The sequence below is a fragment of the Colossoma macropomum genome, unplaced genomic scaffold, assembly GCF_904425465.1.
Source record: "Colossoma macropomum unplaced genomic scaffold, Colossoma_macropomum, whole genome shotgun sequence".
In the NCBI taxonomy this organism is placed as follows: domain Eukaryota; kingdom Metazoa; phylum Chordata; class Actinopteri; order Characiformes; family Serrasalmidae; genus Colossoma; species Colossoma macropomum.
This window is the reverse complement of record NW_023494802.1, coordinates 12,060,563-12,075,202: the sequence shown is the minus strand read 5'-3', so window position 1 is coordinate 12,075,202 and position 14,640 is coordinate 12,060,563. Positions and strand designations below refer to the sequence as shown.

Here is a 14,640-nt window from a genome sequence, read left to right as displayed (position 1 = left end):
GGGTGATTTAATTGAAATGTGTGGCATAATCACATCAAGTTTAAGCAACATTTACTTGTTTATTTACGCCTTTCTTTTGGTTTCAAAGCAGATATAAAGTGTTTTCTTCCTCAGTTGCTCATTTTTATCAAAACTTTCCTACTCACAGTGGTAGCTCGCATCGGCGCCAGTGAGTCACGTGCGCCTCCTCCTCCGTTGCTGGCAGAGTGCAGTTAGACGTTAAAGAGGAGAGAGAGAGAGTGAGCGAGGAGAACAGCTCGGTGCACAGGGAGGCTGTGAGCAGATACACATTAGGTTGGCTTCACTCCTTTTGTGTTTTTAAATCGTTTTAGTCTCGTTTCTTTACCTTGTGAACTTGTACATCTGTCCTGGCCAGAGCGCAGACGTTGGTGTCCCTCAGCTTCGCGGAATATCGCCGTCGAGTCGTCGGTGACAACAACAAAGTAAGTGGCAGTGATGCTAAAACTGCTTAGCAGCTGTTTCTTCACTGTTTTGTTCTGCGTCTTGGCTTTTGTGCTGCACAAAAAAACCGTTTTTTATTCGTTTTTACTAAAGTGGCCGTTGAGGATGGAGTGACGGTTGGTCTGAGGTCCGAGTGGCTACTTGTCGCGCGCGCGCGGCTTTTCGCGCCTCGTTTGATGTGAGTGCGCGTGATCCAGTTTAAATCCAAACGGTTTTAAGCTCGTCGTTTAACTGAATTAAACTGATTTAGCTCAGTTACACAGCAGCTTTCGGGCATTTCTACAGGGCAGCACCCGATAACAAACAGAGCAGAACCGTCACTGACTGATTAATTCACTCTTAAAGTTGTTAACAGTACTAAAACGAACACGGTAGGTGTCAGTTAAACACTGTATGTGTTGATTGAGTGTCAGTTGAACACTGTATGTACTAATTCAGCGCTAAAATTATCAGGTCAGGATTTTCTGTATGCTGTAAACTGATGCACACCGAGTGTTTCACATTAAGAAGACACTTAAAGTCATATGCAAAGCGTTTGTTTCTGGTTTCATCGTGACTGCACAGGTTAGCAGCCTTGAAGGAAGCTAACAGAGCCTTCACAGAGAGTGCCTTTAGGATCACAGTGGGAGAATTACTGTAGCTGTCAATCATGTGTGGCTCTCAAAGCCCCCAGTTTAAAGTGTATGTGACAGTTTGCCTCATGAGTGACTTGAATTTTAGTTCAGTCTCTTGCTATTCAGGAGGCTTACGATATCATTTGATGGGCGCCTCCCTGAGCCCTCCTGTTTCTGAGGTGTGAGCGTGTGGTGAGCCCTTTGTGAGCCTGTCTGCTTGAAGCACTGATTGATATTCCCCTCATCTCAGCCACTGCACAAACATCAGAGCAGGTTCTTGCTTCTGTCAGCAGCGCTCAATGGAAAAAAAAAGGAGCCCACACACTCATTCATCTGCCCTTTCCATTCCCAAACCCATCTCAGCAGAAAGAGGGAGAGAAAATTAGAGGGGCGGTGTATTTTTTTCCCCCTGCTGCAGGAATGATCCTTTCTGTGGAGCCAGCAGGCTACAGCAGGATGTACAGTGTGCAGGAATATCTGTATTTTCTGCTCTCGGTTCTGCCCTTACACGTGGTAGACAGTCTCTTTTCATCTGCTTCTTAAACAAAGAGCACCTTTAAGAGGGTCATGAGCTATTTCAATAATGAATACTGTGTTTCTGCCATGGCATGGCTGAACATATTGAAATACATTGTGTCTTGGAATATCTCTTTGCTCTCTGAAACATGTGAAGCATTGTGTGCCAAACATGTAACCACTACAGTGAGCTCACGTAGAATAAAGCGTGCTTTTAGAATGAGTAACGACCTCTGTCCTGAAAGGAGGTAGAGTACGCTCTGGGATATAGGAAAACAGGCCTTAGTGCTTTGAAGGATATTTTAATGTGACAGCCAGGTCAACAGAGGTCTTTAGGAATGTGTTTTTTCCCATGAACAGAAATGTTTTCAGACAAGGGCAGACTCAGTGTGTTTTCGCATGCCTGGCTGAGGCTGGGGTTGCCTGTCCAAAGTGAATGCATTCAGGGTGAGTGGCTTGCCCTGTGCAAAGCTGAGGTTCTGGCTGTAGCCTGAGGGATGGCTGGTTTTTACTGACCTAAAGCTTGCCCCCATCCTCCACGGCTCCACCTGAGCTCCAGGCGCTTGCGCACAGCCCAGATGGTGCTAATATTCTGCTGTAAATAACCACACCTTGTGCTTCTTATGAAGGATACTAAGGGCACCTCTCCAAGTTGTGGTTTATTATATTCAATCATTTGGGGCAGTAGGGTTTTATTGCTGTTTGGAAAGTGCAGGTTTATTTGGCAGTTTGCCATTGCGATATGGATTGAGGGAAGAAGGGTTTAGGATTTTTTTAATACAAGAACATTCTGTTGATTTGTTACAGGCCCTTCTAGTTAAACCATCAGGCCTGTGAGTCCAGAGAGTCGTTTGCACATATTTGCTTGATCTTGTGCATAACATTCTGCACTGCATTAAATTCAATGCAGTGCATATAAAAGGTCTAGCATTGTTTTAACTGCATAAACTATAGTGCGAAGATAAATTGCAGCATGCATTGCATATACAGCATTATCTCTCTTAGGGATAGCAGCCACGCTTGTTCTGCAGTGGAAGAACCGGCTTGAAGAGAAGGCACAAACAGGAAAAAGAGCAGAAAGACCCTTCCTCGGGCTCTTTATGTTTCTCTTAATCCCTCTGCTGTGACACTTAAAGAAGCATAGCTGAGTTCTTCCTGGCTTTCTCTACGCTTGCAGGTCCCAACAGCAGCATTTTGTATTGTGGTATTAAACATTATAAGTTTCATTTGAAAATCTGAGCATCTTTTTATTTGATTTTTTCTTCTTAACTGAGTCAGAAAAGAAAGCACAACTTTATGGTATAATACAACTCAGTGCCTTGTACTATATAAAAATTTGTTGCACTGGTATAAATGTTATGGGCTTCATATAGGCAATGTCAATTGATGTGTCTTTACATTTTCTGCTGTGTGCATGTGCTTGTATATGTGTACACACACACTTTACAGCATTACAGCAGTCAACTGGGTCTTGATCCAGCCATTGCTTTCATTTTCCCCTCCAGTGCTTGCTTGTTGTGCTTTAGGAAAATGGAAGCAGTGGGGGGTCTTGTTGTGTCCTCAGGTTCACAGCCGGTGGACACCCCACTGAGCCTCAAGGTAAATGATAACAGTGTCCATGCTGACTCTTTCAGCTGCAGTCAGGCTTTCCAATATGGATTAAAGAGACCCGCCAGCATTAGGCCGCATTGAACTGAGGTTTATGTTTGTGCTGTGGCTTATTTTCCTCTTTTGCCTATTGTGCAGTGGTTCAGAAGGGTAATGCAGTATGGATCAGGGATATAAGTGCAAAATTTTTTCACTCGTCTTTGATGATTAGTTGATTCAGTTATCCTCCTGACAGGGGGTTGTTCAGTAAATAGTCCTCTAAGATATGCACTGCACACCAAGCACCGAACAGTCTCTTGAGTTATTTCAAATTAGTTACTCATAATGGACGAGCAAAAGAATAAAAGCAAAGCGTGCTTGTCGTTTATGGTTTAATCATGACACCGAAGTTGCACTGTGAAAAAAAAAATACTGTAAAAATGGCGAATGTCTGGCAGCTGGGGTTTCCAGCAGATTACTGTTAAATTACATTAATCTACTGCACATATTACTACATTAAAACACATACAAATGTGATAAATATCAGGTTTCATAGCATATATTGCTGTTATATTTAGATATGCATTACTGTGTTGTTAAGGTAATTTTACAATAAATAAAGTGAAATTTTCAAAGATTTTAATAAATGGAAAAACTCAAAGGCAGCTGTGATGTACAGTACACTAGTTAATTTAATGAACTGTTCAATTATTCCAAAGTTGTATAATTACAGTCACATTAAAGTACACTATAAAGCTACTGCCAAAAGTAGTTTATTACTGCTACAGGTACTGCTTTAGGTTTTAGCAACTAAAAATATCTCCCAGACAAAAAATAGAGCACCATGTTCTGGTCCGCAGTGTGACGCACTGTTATTACTGCAAGGCCATTAAGTACACCACAAAAATCTAACCCTATAATAGACATTGTTTTTGCTACAAAGAAAAAATATATATAATTAAATAATGTAAATATAATTGTATATTATAAATGAAAACAACAGCATGATCCAGTTGAAATGTTACATTTGTCTGGCAAGTTACTATTACAGCTAAATTTAAAAAGAGGTATGATTTATATGTATGAAACACTTGTGTTTACAACACAGACACTAGAAAGAGTCGTTTGCACGCAGTCATGAAATTATAACAGAACAGTAAATTGCAGTTATGTAGTTAGAGAATGCCTATGTTTTTATTTTGATTTAAATTGTTTATTCAAAATACAGCAAAACATAAACAGCAAAATATAGGGACTTGTAGTAGACCTTGAAATATTACATGAAAACTTCTATTAAAAGAAAATGTCCCCAGGAAGTAGGCCGTTTAAACCTACCTATTTGCTCGAACTAGACACCTGGCATCTGTTCTCTGCAGGTTCATTCATCCTTGGGATCGATTTCTGAGCTGCTGAGCTAAGTGTTTATATTGGTTGAACTACAGCTGAAATGCAGTTGGTGTATTTGGTGATATGACTGGTGTGGTAGAATTGAGGTGTAACCGCTGTCCCATAGATTATTGTTGGGGGGAGGGGGATGGGAATGTACATTACATTGCAATGCATGCTGGTGATTGTAGTGCAGGGCATTGTGAAACGGGCTAATATTGATAGAAAATTACAACAGTTGTGCGGGCCGGATAGGATTGTGTCTTGTGTTTGACATAAGGGGTTCTTACAGTAACTCAGTTGCACTGTTTTATAAGACCAGTATTTTTCACAAGGACATGCTATTTTTCAGTGATTTGTTTTGAAATAAATAAGCTTTTTCTTCTGAATCATGTCAATGTGTAGAATTTAATAGAACACAAACACAAAAAAATATCTGAAATGCATTGAATCTTGACCTTAGAAGCAAAAATTGTATAAAACTTTAAAGCCTCAGGAACCTAAAACCATGTTCTCTTTCTAAGTAGGTTAATCTTACTCTTGTGGTCCCACATTATACATGAACAGTATATGTCCTCTGGCCAGTAAATGGCTGAAGCATTTTGACAACATTCTCCTCTCTCGATGTAAACTAGGCAGTCTTAGTATTGGGTAGTGTGTACATAAGCAGTATCCTCACAAGGCTAATGTGGGTTGTCACGCCCACATATTGTTAACAGCAGTAAAGTGAACAAGAACATTATCTTCTTTAAGATATCACCATATAGAAGCGGGATAATGTTTTTAGTGAGCTGTGGACACAATGGCGATAGTCTAGCTTAAACACAGCCTGCATATGTAAAGCCTCTTTCTCTCATTTGTCTCTGCTTTGCTTGCACTGTTGTCTTTAGTTTTGCTTGAGTGGACCAGCAGGCTGGGTGTGTTCGACTGAGGGATGTGAATAAACACATGATCACATGATCATCAGAATAGTAGGACCTCAGATAGGTGTGATACGCAATTTTTATGTCACATTTTATTATGTTTCCATCTTGCTTATGTTTCTAAAATTCAATTTTAGTATAATACAGACATGTGTTCCCTGAGACTTTTTTATATTGTTACACTCCTAAGAGACCCACCCAAAAAGGTTGGACTGCAGAGTAAAACACCTAACTGTGATAGTTCAAGATGTCTCATTATTGTATGAAATAGGTCATGGTACTAGAATTACCAGTATTGCCAGCACAACAGCTTTAACACTACATGCACTGTGAAACTGTTAACACTGACTCGTAAAAAAGCAATGGTGCCGTCTTGGAAACAGAGTTATCTCTCTGTGGAAGTGTGTTAACAAGATACATGACATGAAGTCTGGGCTAATTTCTAAGCATATTGCCCTAATTTTGACTCTTGACCTTTTTTCTGATCTTTTTTCTGAGGCTGTTTTCAGGCTAATTCTTCTAATTCTTTAAAGCCTGTGTAGTTCATAATGCAAACTGTCCAAGCTTTTACAAACAAAAGACGTAGGTTTGATTAAACTTCTTGATTCTCCACATTAAACTTACCTCTTTTAGTGAAGTTGATCTTTGCATATTATCAGCCAAAGTCACTTCCATTGCACAGCGCAGAGAGTTCTGTATGGTGCACAGCTTAAAACAGCACTTCTTGGTATCAGCCTTTGTCCTGGTATCAAAAGTAACTAACCTTATCACAGTGAGAAAGTTTGCAAACAAAAGTGAACTTTTTCCATTACCTTTATGTTCACCAGAAACATTGGCAAGGGGAGACAAATGCTTTGAAAACAGAGATTACCTTGAACATACATCTCGGTATAAGGGACATTGTAGGATTTTGCTGACACATGATCAATAGCCCTCTCATTCATTTTAAAACAGTAGCATCTTAAGTATTGTTTATACTGTAAAAAAAGGATTTTGTGTTTTACCAAAAAATAAGTGACCTGCCTGCCTTAATTATTTTATTTTATTTTTGTATTTTAAACAAATATTATCGTAATCATATTGTTATTAATATTTTTTGTAGTGTAATAAGTCACAGTGTGGTTGTTAAAAAAGAACCATCACTGCAATTGTTCAATGTTTTGCTGCTCAGAACAGCCATAATTCTTCAAAGCTGTTTGTGGATATGAGCTCACCTTAGGACAGGTGGATGAATAGGGCTTGGTGAGGTGGGAGCCCTCAGTAGCCTGGCTATCCATTAGCAGGGGATACGATAAAGCCTGACCATATCCTTGAGTGGCTGTTTCGCGCTTAATCCTGGCTGCCATAGCTGGAGGGCTGCTACTAATTGGCTCCTGTATGTCTCCAGTGAGCCCTGAGCTGTCAGCTGGGACCTGGAGAGACCTTTTTAAATTAAAGAGCTGTGAATACTGGGACTCGTAGTTCTATTTATTATTCAAAAGGTTCTGATAGAGCAGGGAATCCTGGCACCTCTGCCTGCCTCCTGCATGCTTAGTTGTCACCTACATGCCTCATGCAGTAGGTTTCACACTGGTGCTAGTTGTTTTGAAGTATTATGTCTTAATATGTCTCTCCAGGTAGATCAATAACGATAAACCCCAGTTTTAGACATATATTCTTTTAAATCTCTTTTTTTAACATAATTTGATACTGACAGTTACCCTTTACTTTGGGTGAACATTTTGTAATGTGGTAAAATAGGAATGTTCCAAAATTTTATAAAATCTTGTTACATTTATGTATGAGTGTAATAATGCTAAGATTATTTTTCCTTTTTTTGTAAAGTAAAATTTTGGAGATACAAGATTTGGGAATAGTCTGGTCAAAATAGTCTGATGCGAAGGCAATAATTAATTTTACTCCCAAGCTCACACATATTAAATTACCATAATGGTTTTTGATTTTTGAAAAATATAAAACTAACTGTAGTCCTGTCCGAATTATTACATACTTGCCTGATCCCATTTGTTTAAATAATAGCAGATCGCAATTATTTTGCACAGCTATTACCTTTTTAGAGTCATATATTTATATTGCATGTAACATCTTTAGAGGGCAGCAGTGAGTATGTTTGGTTTTTGAGCTTTAGCTGTTTCTGTCGTCAGGTGGGAGACAGTCTGGGACGACTGGGAATCAACACAGCTACTCAGCCAATTTGGTCACTGCATGCTGGTACTTAGTTACATGCAATGAGAAATAAAAGACAATTATATTTTTAATGGCAGTTATTTGTTTGGCAAATAATCATCTGCTAAATTTTCAGATCTGACATGCCTAAATAATTGTAACATTTTGAGTGATGATATCGCTGTTGTTGGAAGAAAACCTCATATCTCCAAAATGATAACTTTACAGGAGAAGGAAAAAACCTACTTTGCTTTTAATGTAAGTCAACTGAACCAGACTTTTTGGGGTCGTTTCTTTTGGTCCATTCATCATGAAATTTACATACAGTGTAAAGGGTAACAGGCATTTTCAAATGATGTCAAAAACTGAAAAACAACAAAAATGGAGATACGAGGTTTTCTTCCGAGAGCAGCGATATACTTCTTTACTATAAATCTAACAGGTCATTGTTAACATAGCTGCCCTGATTTTGAGGGCACCCGAGGCCATGCTTCATGCTCTGTAGTTGAAGGAAGAGAGGGAGAGTTTTTTTCTCCCACTGGCCTGGCTACTCTTTGTACAGTGCTTACACTTGGGAAGTTGCCACTGAACCATTTTTTTACACACAAATTTCAGATCCAAATAAATTTGAGAAAAATCTGAATTACACCGTCAAAGTACTGGCTCTGCTTATATCACCAAGTGGTGCATTTTTCTGTTTTTCGTTGCTGATTCCTAGGTGTGCTGCCATTGTGGAGAGATGTTTAAAGATGACTGCTGTTGTAACATGTTGTTTACAGAAGCTGAGCTTAGCTTAGTTGGCTCCAACTGCATGTTTGAGGTCATGAATTAGTGATTAGAGCAGAAATGTGTGACAGTCGTGCTGCTGTGAGACAGCTAGAGAATAATAGAGGCATAGGCTCCTTCTTGATATAGTAAAATTAAAATAACCAAAATGACATCCAATGATTTATGTCCTCTGTAAATAAAGGAATTACAATATTCACACATAATCTTATATAAGGTTGTCAGAAACTTCCTCCCTTAATGTGTTGGTTTGAGTTTTAAATGGTCTCCCAACCAGATAACAGAGAGAATAGAATAGTTTTAGTTGTCGTTTTATCGAGTGGTCGAGTATCAGCAGAATCTTTTCAGTTGTCTTTTTCAAAACATTGGCATAGCTTCATCTGAAACCTACTGGAATGGAAAATGTGCTGTCAGAGGATAATATTGCAGCAAAACTAGTTTATGATGACATGGAGAAATGCTATAAGAACTTCCAAAATATCAGTTATTTTGTTGGATATGGTGAGCTAGTTTGTATGTGGCCAGTGTTAGTAGGACATGGGAAATTAGAGCCTGCAAGCCAAGTGAAGCATGAACCTCAAGGACAAACACAACCACTTTTTTCTCCTCTAAGGACAATTAGATATTGAGTGAGAGCGCTTGCTGTTTTTGATAAAGAATGGATTTTATGGAAGTGCACACTGTGTGCTGCTTCTGATATTTTCGCACATAATGGATTTTTCAAGCTTAGATTGGAATAACAGAGGCCTTTGCTTTTGTCAGTAATCTTGTTCTTGTGATTCTGCACCAGAGTTATGGTCACACTTAAGGCCTTAGGCTTATTTCAGAGATGCAGTGGTTACGTTTATGGCAATTTCAAACGCATCGGTTCTCTAATATTTAGTGTCATGTCTCATTTCCAGCCACATTCACTAAAGAGATGACTATTGCAATCGGAACTCATATGCTTAGAGAAAATATCTAATAACTGCTATTTTTCTGAGTGCTGTGATTGTGATTTGAAAAGAAAAAACAACATTTAATTTTCCTTTCTAGACTTAACCATGTTAGTGTAGATTCAGTGATGATATAAAATAATAGATACCAGTTGTGCATTCGACATCTAACAAATTGAAATAAACCACATTGTAATTCACTCGCTTCAGTGTAAAACTGACACTGGCATTGGTATATGCAACTAAAGCAGTGTAATCGGTAAACCCTCTCTGCAGTTTTTATTGCCCAAGCATTCATTGGGATTAGGCCTGGCTATTCTCGGCAACTTCACAATATGATGTGCATCATGAGACAGGCGTTGTGATATGACACAACACAACGACAATATACAACAGATGTACAACAGGCATTTTTGGTCAACATTTACCTCAAAATGTTGTTCTAATTATGTAGTAATAATGAGTGAATAAATAAATAAATAAATAAATAAATAAGGTCAGGGAGAATTAAAAAAAGGCGTTTTTTTTCTAATAATGCTTATCTAAAATTTCAAGGAAAGTTATAAAAAGGAGATGGGGAGCTGGCCCGAGCACAGAGAGACAGAGGAATGAACTTTCTACATATTTGTTCTAAGAAGCAGCAGCTGATTCAGCAGACTTCAGTATATCTTAAATAATTGGATTATTGCTAAAATATTCACCAGTGTTGTCACTAACAAAACACACAAAACTGATATGTGCTATTGCATTATTAAGTCTTTCCTTGCATGCCTCCGCAGTCTGCCCTAGCTTTTTAATCATTTATTAGGTCTGCCATGCTATATTGCTGCAGAAATGTTCTGCCAAATCCACTTAGTAAGTTAGCTGCATAAATGAGATCTTTCTCGTTATATTAGAGTATCTGGTATTTTTAGATAATTTCATCGGATTTACTTGACGTGAAATGCATTGATATTCATGTCACCTATGTCGGCAGCATTCTGTTTCCGCTTTGATTCTTAAGTTTTGTTCGTGTCCATGGTGCATAGGCTGTACATTGCATTTTAATTTACATGTTTTTATTTCATTCTATATTATTTATTGATTTATTTTCTATTTCTCCTACATGATAGCTGAGCTTGGGCCAGAAGTCATGCAAGTTAACATTACCTTGACTGAGCTGTGCCTTTCATGAAGTGCCATGCCAAGTCAAGCCATGCCAAGTCAAGCCACGGGCACAGCAGTATTGTTCCTCACCTCAAGTCTGGTCTCTGTCTGTCACATCTTGTCTTAGAGAACTGACTGCCACCTCTGTTTCAGTGGGAGATTCTTTGGAGTATACTGCAGTGGGAGTGCAGTCGTATTTGTTTTTTAGATGGCTGGCAGTAGGAGAAATGAAATTGACCTATTCATGCTTTGCTTATACATGTGTTCCATGGTAGTTACTGTGAAGTTCCAAAGGCTTTACAGAGAAAAATGTCAAAATATCAGCAATATATTATTTAGTGTAATGTTGGGTTTCCAGATTAAAATAAAATGTTCTGTTTCAGCTAATCAAAACTCGACTGGTTGGGAACTATGACAACGAATTTGCTATCATGTTGGCATCAGCTCATTTACACATTTGTTTACAGACCTCAAATGTCCTAACAGTGTAATGTTTCAAATATGTAGGGTGAATTCAGCCTCTTTAATTTCTCTCTTTTGTTTAGGCTGACTATTCTGGTTTAGGTGCCATTTTGGTAAAATTGATCAAATGTTAGCTTTAGGTTTATATGCGTCATTATTGTCCAAATAGTCCATTAATATGAAGTCTGTAGACCTAAAAAGAATGATCTGCACTTGTTTGGTATCAATGCCTGTGGACTTCCCATGTCACACAGACTAGAGGAATCAATAAGGTAGACTGCCATTGGTATAGTAATCTTGGTAGCAATATACATACATGATTAAGCCTGTTATGAAATATCCTGGCTTAAATGCATTGATAGCTGTTACATGCCACAGTGGTCATGGCATGTAGGCTCTTTAAAGTGTGATAAGTGGTGTAAATATGCTACAATGGCTTCAAAAGATGTCACCAGCATTGTCACTAACTAAAACATGCTGCTTATCAAATGTGGAACATTTTACACCAGACACATGCTGCAGCTTCCACAGCAATCCTTTTTCTCTTTTTTCCAACAAGATTACATCTCCATCAAATAATGTGACGCCTTAGAGGAAATAAAGTTAAATCAAATTAAATATGAGAATATTGTCCTTTGTGGTTCTCTGCTTTGCAGGGGATTGTTTTGTTTGGTATTAAAGAATGTTCAAATGAGGGTCAAAGATAAAGATGCTTCAGGCTCCTTAACCCATTACATGGCCAGGGCCCACTTACACACTTCTATAACCTGAGAATAGCTCAGCTAGTTTGCATTGAAGTCCCTGTAGTTACTGTATAATAAGCCTTAGTATGTATGCCTGGGATTTAAAGGGGTTAAAGGCAGTTTTAAGACCTTGTTTTAAACTGGGATCTTGTTTTCTCTAAGCATTATATCGTACTACTGATTCTGCAGAATGAACAGTGTAGAACAGCACCATATATGAAGTAAAAGTGTCTGTTTCACATCTGAATTGCTCACTGAGAAATACTGAAATCTCTAGAAGCATAACTATAGGACAACATGAGCAATATTTCCAAGAAAAAAAGAAAGCAGGAGAGAGAGAGAGAGAGAGAGAGAGAGAGAGAGCAAAGATGTTTTTCTTGTTCCTCTCAGCTAATTGCCCATATCCATTACCCAGATATTGTACACTATGCAAATAACACAGCTGCAGTGGAAAACAAGCTAAACCAGGGAATATAAAGAAGAACTTACCGAACCTATAACACTATGCACTATGCATTGTCAGCAGCTTCATGGTATGGTAGGTGTCACGATACAAAATTCACAACATGATACAATACCATGACAAAACACACCAGTACAGCACAAGTTGTTGACAAAATACACCAGTACAACAGATATTATACTGTATACGCATGTGTGTACAACAGTATCTGTGGCTATAAAAGTGTCAGTGCACAACAAGATGCTAATGTACTACATATTACACACAGCACATTAACATCATTCACTTTTTAACAGGGCTACACAAAGCAGCTCTGTGTGCATGTAACCAAAATGCTAATGGCTAAGTGCTAATCAAACAAGAATCATGCTTTAACATCTGTTAAGAAGGAATATTCATTCTATTCATGTGCATAACAGCAGACAATGAACTTATAAATAAATTCACTACATGCTCTGCATTTTCTTAACGTGCGATGGACAAAAGGGAATCTGGTGAATCTGGACCGGAGCTTTTTTCTCCAACACAACTTTTTATACAAATAATAATAAATAAAAGCAAACCTTAACTATTAGAGCACACGTTTGCCATGCACTCGATACTGTAAAATGTCACGCTGTCATATTTGAATGTAGTATCTGTTTTACTCATGCGTTAAAGTATGTATACGTGAAATTATTGATACACACACTGAAATGCGCTTATCCCTGATATATTGCTGGATTGATATTTTGTACACAGCCCAACTAGCAACTAACATGGTTTTGCGGTCGTAGACAAGTCTTGGAAATAGTGACTTTATAGAGAAAACATTCTAACATTAATGTATGTAATAATGTATGTTAATGTATTTATTTTTATTCAAAGTAATTTTGGGCCATTTCCATTGGTTCATTTATCATGAAATGTCCATACAATGTAAAGGGTAGCAGATGTTTTTAAATGGTGTTGAAAAAATAAAGCTGAAAACAAAGAGGTACGAGGTTTCAATATGACAGTATGTTAGTTACTAGGAGAAAAAACAGTACCTAAATTAACAGGTTGGATAAGTATGGTCCAATGCTTTAGAAACAGTAGATAAAAATACAATAATAAATAATACAATAATACAATAAATACGGAATAACAGAAATCTGTCCTAACAGTGAGCAGGAAGTTGAAAACAGCTATAGAATTTGATTGCGTTATCATTATTGCATTTTGGAGTAGTTCCCAGGCAAAGTAATCACAACTGGCAATAGAGCTGTAGCTGGATGGATTGGATGGTGTTGGAAAGTGACAGCCTCAATGAGGACAGAAGAGAAACAACATGTCTGCAGCTGACTGATAGCTTCCAGTCAAAGCCCTGTCCAGCGAGCAAAAGCCTGCTGTTGCTGAACAATTAATTAGGATGACATATAAAAGAGTGCCAAAGCCAACTGGCAGCTACAGTCCGGGCCTAAAGGCAGCAGAGTATGATGTGTCGTCTTCAATTTCCCTTGTTCCATATCTCCTGGCCAAACTCTCTCATTCTGCCTCCTTCTTCCTTCTCTCTGGCTCATTTCTTCAGATCAGTCCCTCCCTATTCCTTTAATTTCCTCCTGCTTGGTCATGATTGTGCAGTTTAAGAGTGAATGAGATTTCGTGATCTATTTGAGAAAGGAGAAAAGTGGCGATATTGAATTGCTTTCTCAAATACTTGATAGATGTCAGTGTCAACAATGATTCATTTCTTACAGTATTTTTTCCAATCCAATAGCTTTTGGGCTTGGGCTTTCTCTTAGTTTATGGGAAAAAAGAAAGGAAAAAAGGCAGTTTCATTATCTGTCTAATATTGGAATTGTAGCCAACAATTACAAGCAATACTTTCACAGTGGCTAAAACCACAGATCCACACATGGTAGACTAGAATTTGATTTCCTGCCCAGGTTGGTTTTGCCACTGTTTGGTGTGAGACTTCTAGCCTTATTTTCATCTGCCATGTCACTCTAGATAAGAATGTCTACTAAATGGTAGAAAATGTTTACATAAAATAACATAAATGTTTACAATAATTGACCTGTCTGTTTTACTTATATCATGCAAAATGATTGAGTCATAAGTTTTTATCTGTTATACTGTTTAGTGCACTTCCTGTATGGTCCATTATGTGATTTTACTGTAAAATGAGAAACAAAACATAAAGTGTTGGTCACTGGTATCAGTATGGCAGCGTGTTAATTATCGGTTATCTTTATTGGCCCACATTCTGTATTAGTGCATCCCAATAAATGAGTGTTTTTATTTCATTTTGGCATTGTTGTATTTATGTGAAACTGAATTTTGGCTGGTATTAACTTGCATCAGTCTTTCAGCTTGACTGCTTCCAAACTCTCAAATGTTTGTTTCTCAGTAGTCTGTTTGTGTGGCAGTAGAAACCCTGCACATGTTTTACATGTCAGTGCTGACTCCCCAGGGTAAAGCTCAAGCTCA

At 38.1% G+C, this 14,640-nt stretch overlaps 1 protein-coding gene across 2 annotated transcripts in view; it reads left to right on the top strand.

Annotated features, from left to right (window-relative positions):
• Nucleotides 1–220: 220 nt before the first annotated feature.
• The window catches only part of LOC118822091 (RAP1 GTPase activating protein), a 129,013-nt gene continuing 114,593 nt past the window's right edge, over nucleotides 221–14,640 (top strand). For both annotated transcript variants that reach the window (XR_005008413.1, XR_005008412.1), the window contains exons 1-2: nucleotides 221–294; nucleotides 377–443. The gene's annotated coding sequence lies outside the window, so the exon portion shown is untranslated. The remainder of the gene's footprint in view (nucleotides 295–376; nucleotides 444–14,640) is intronic.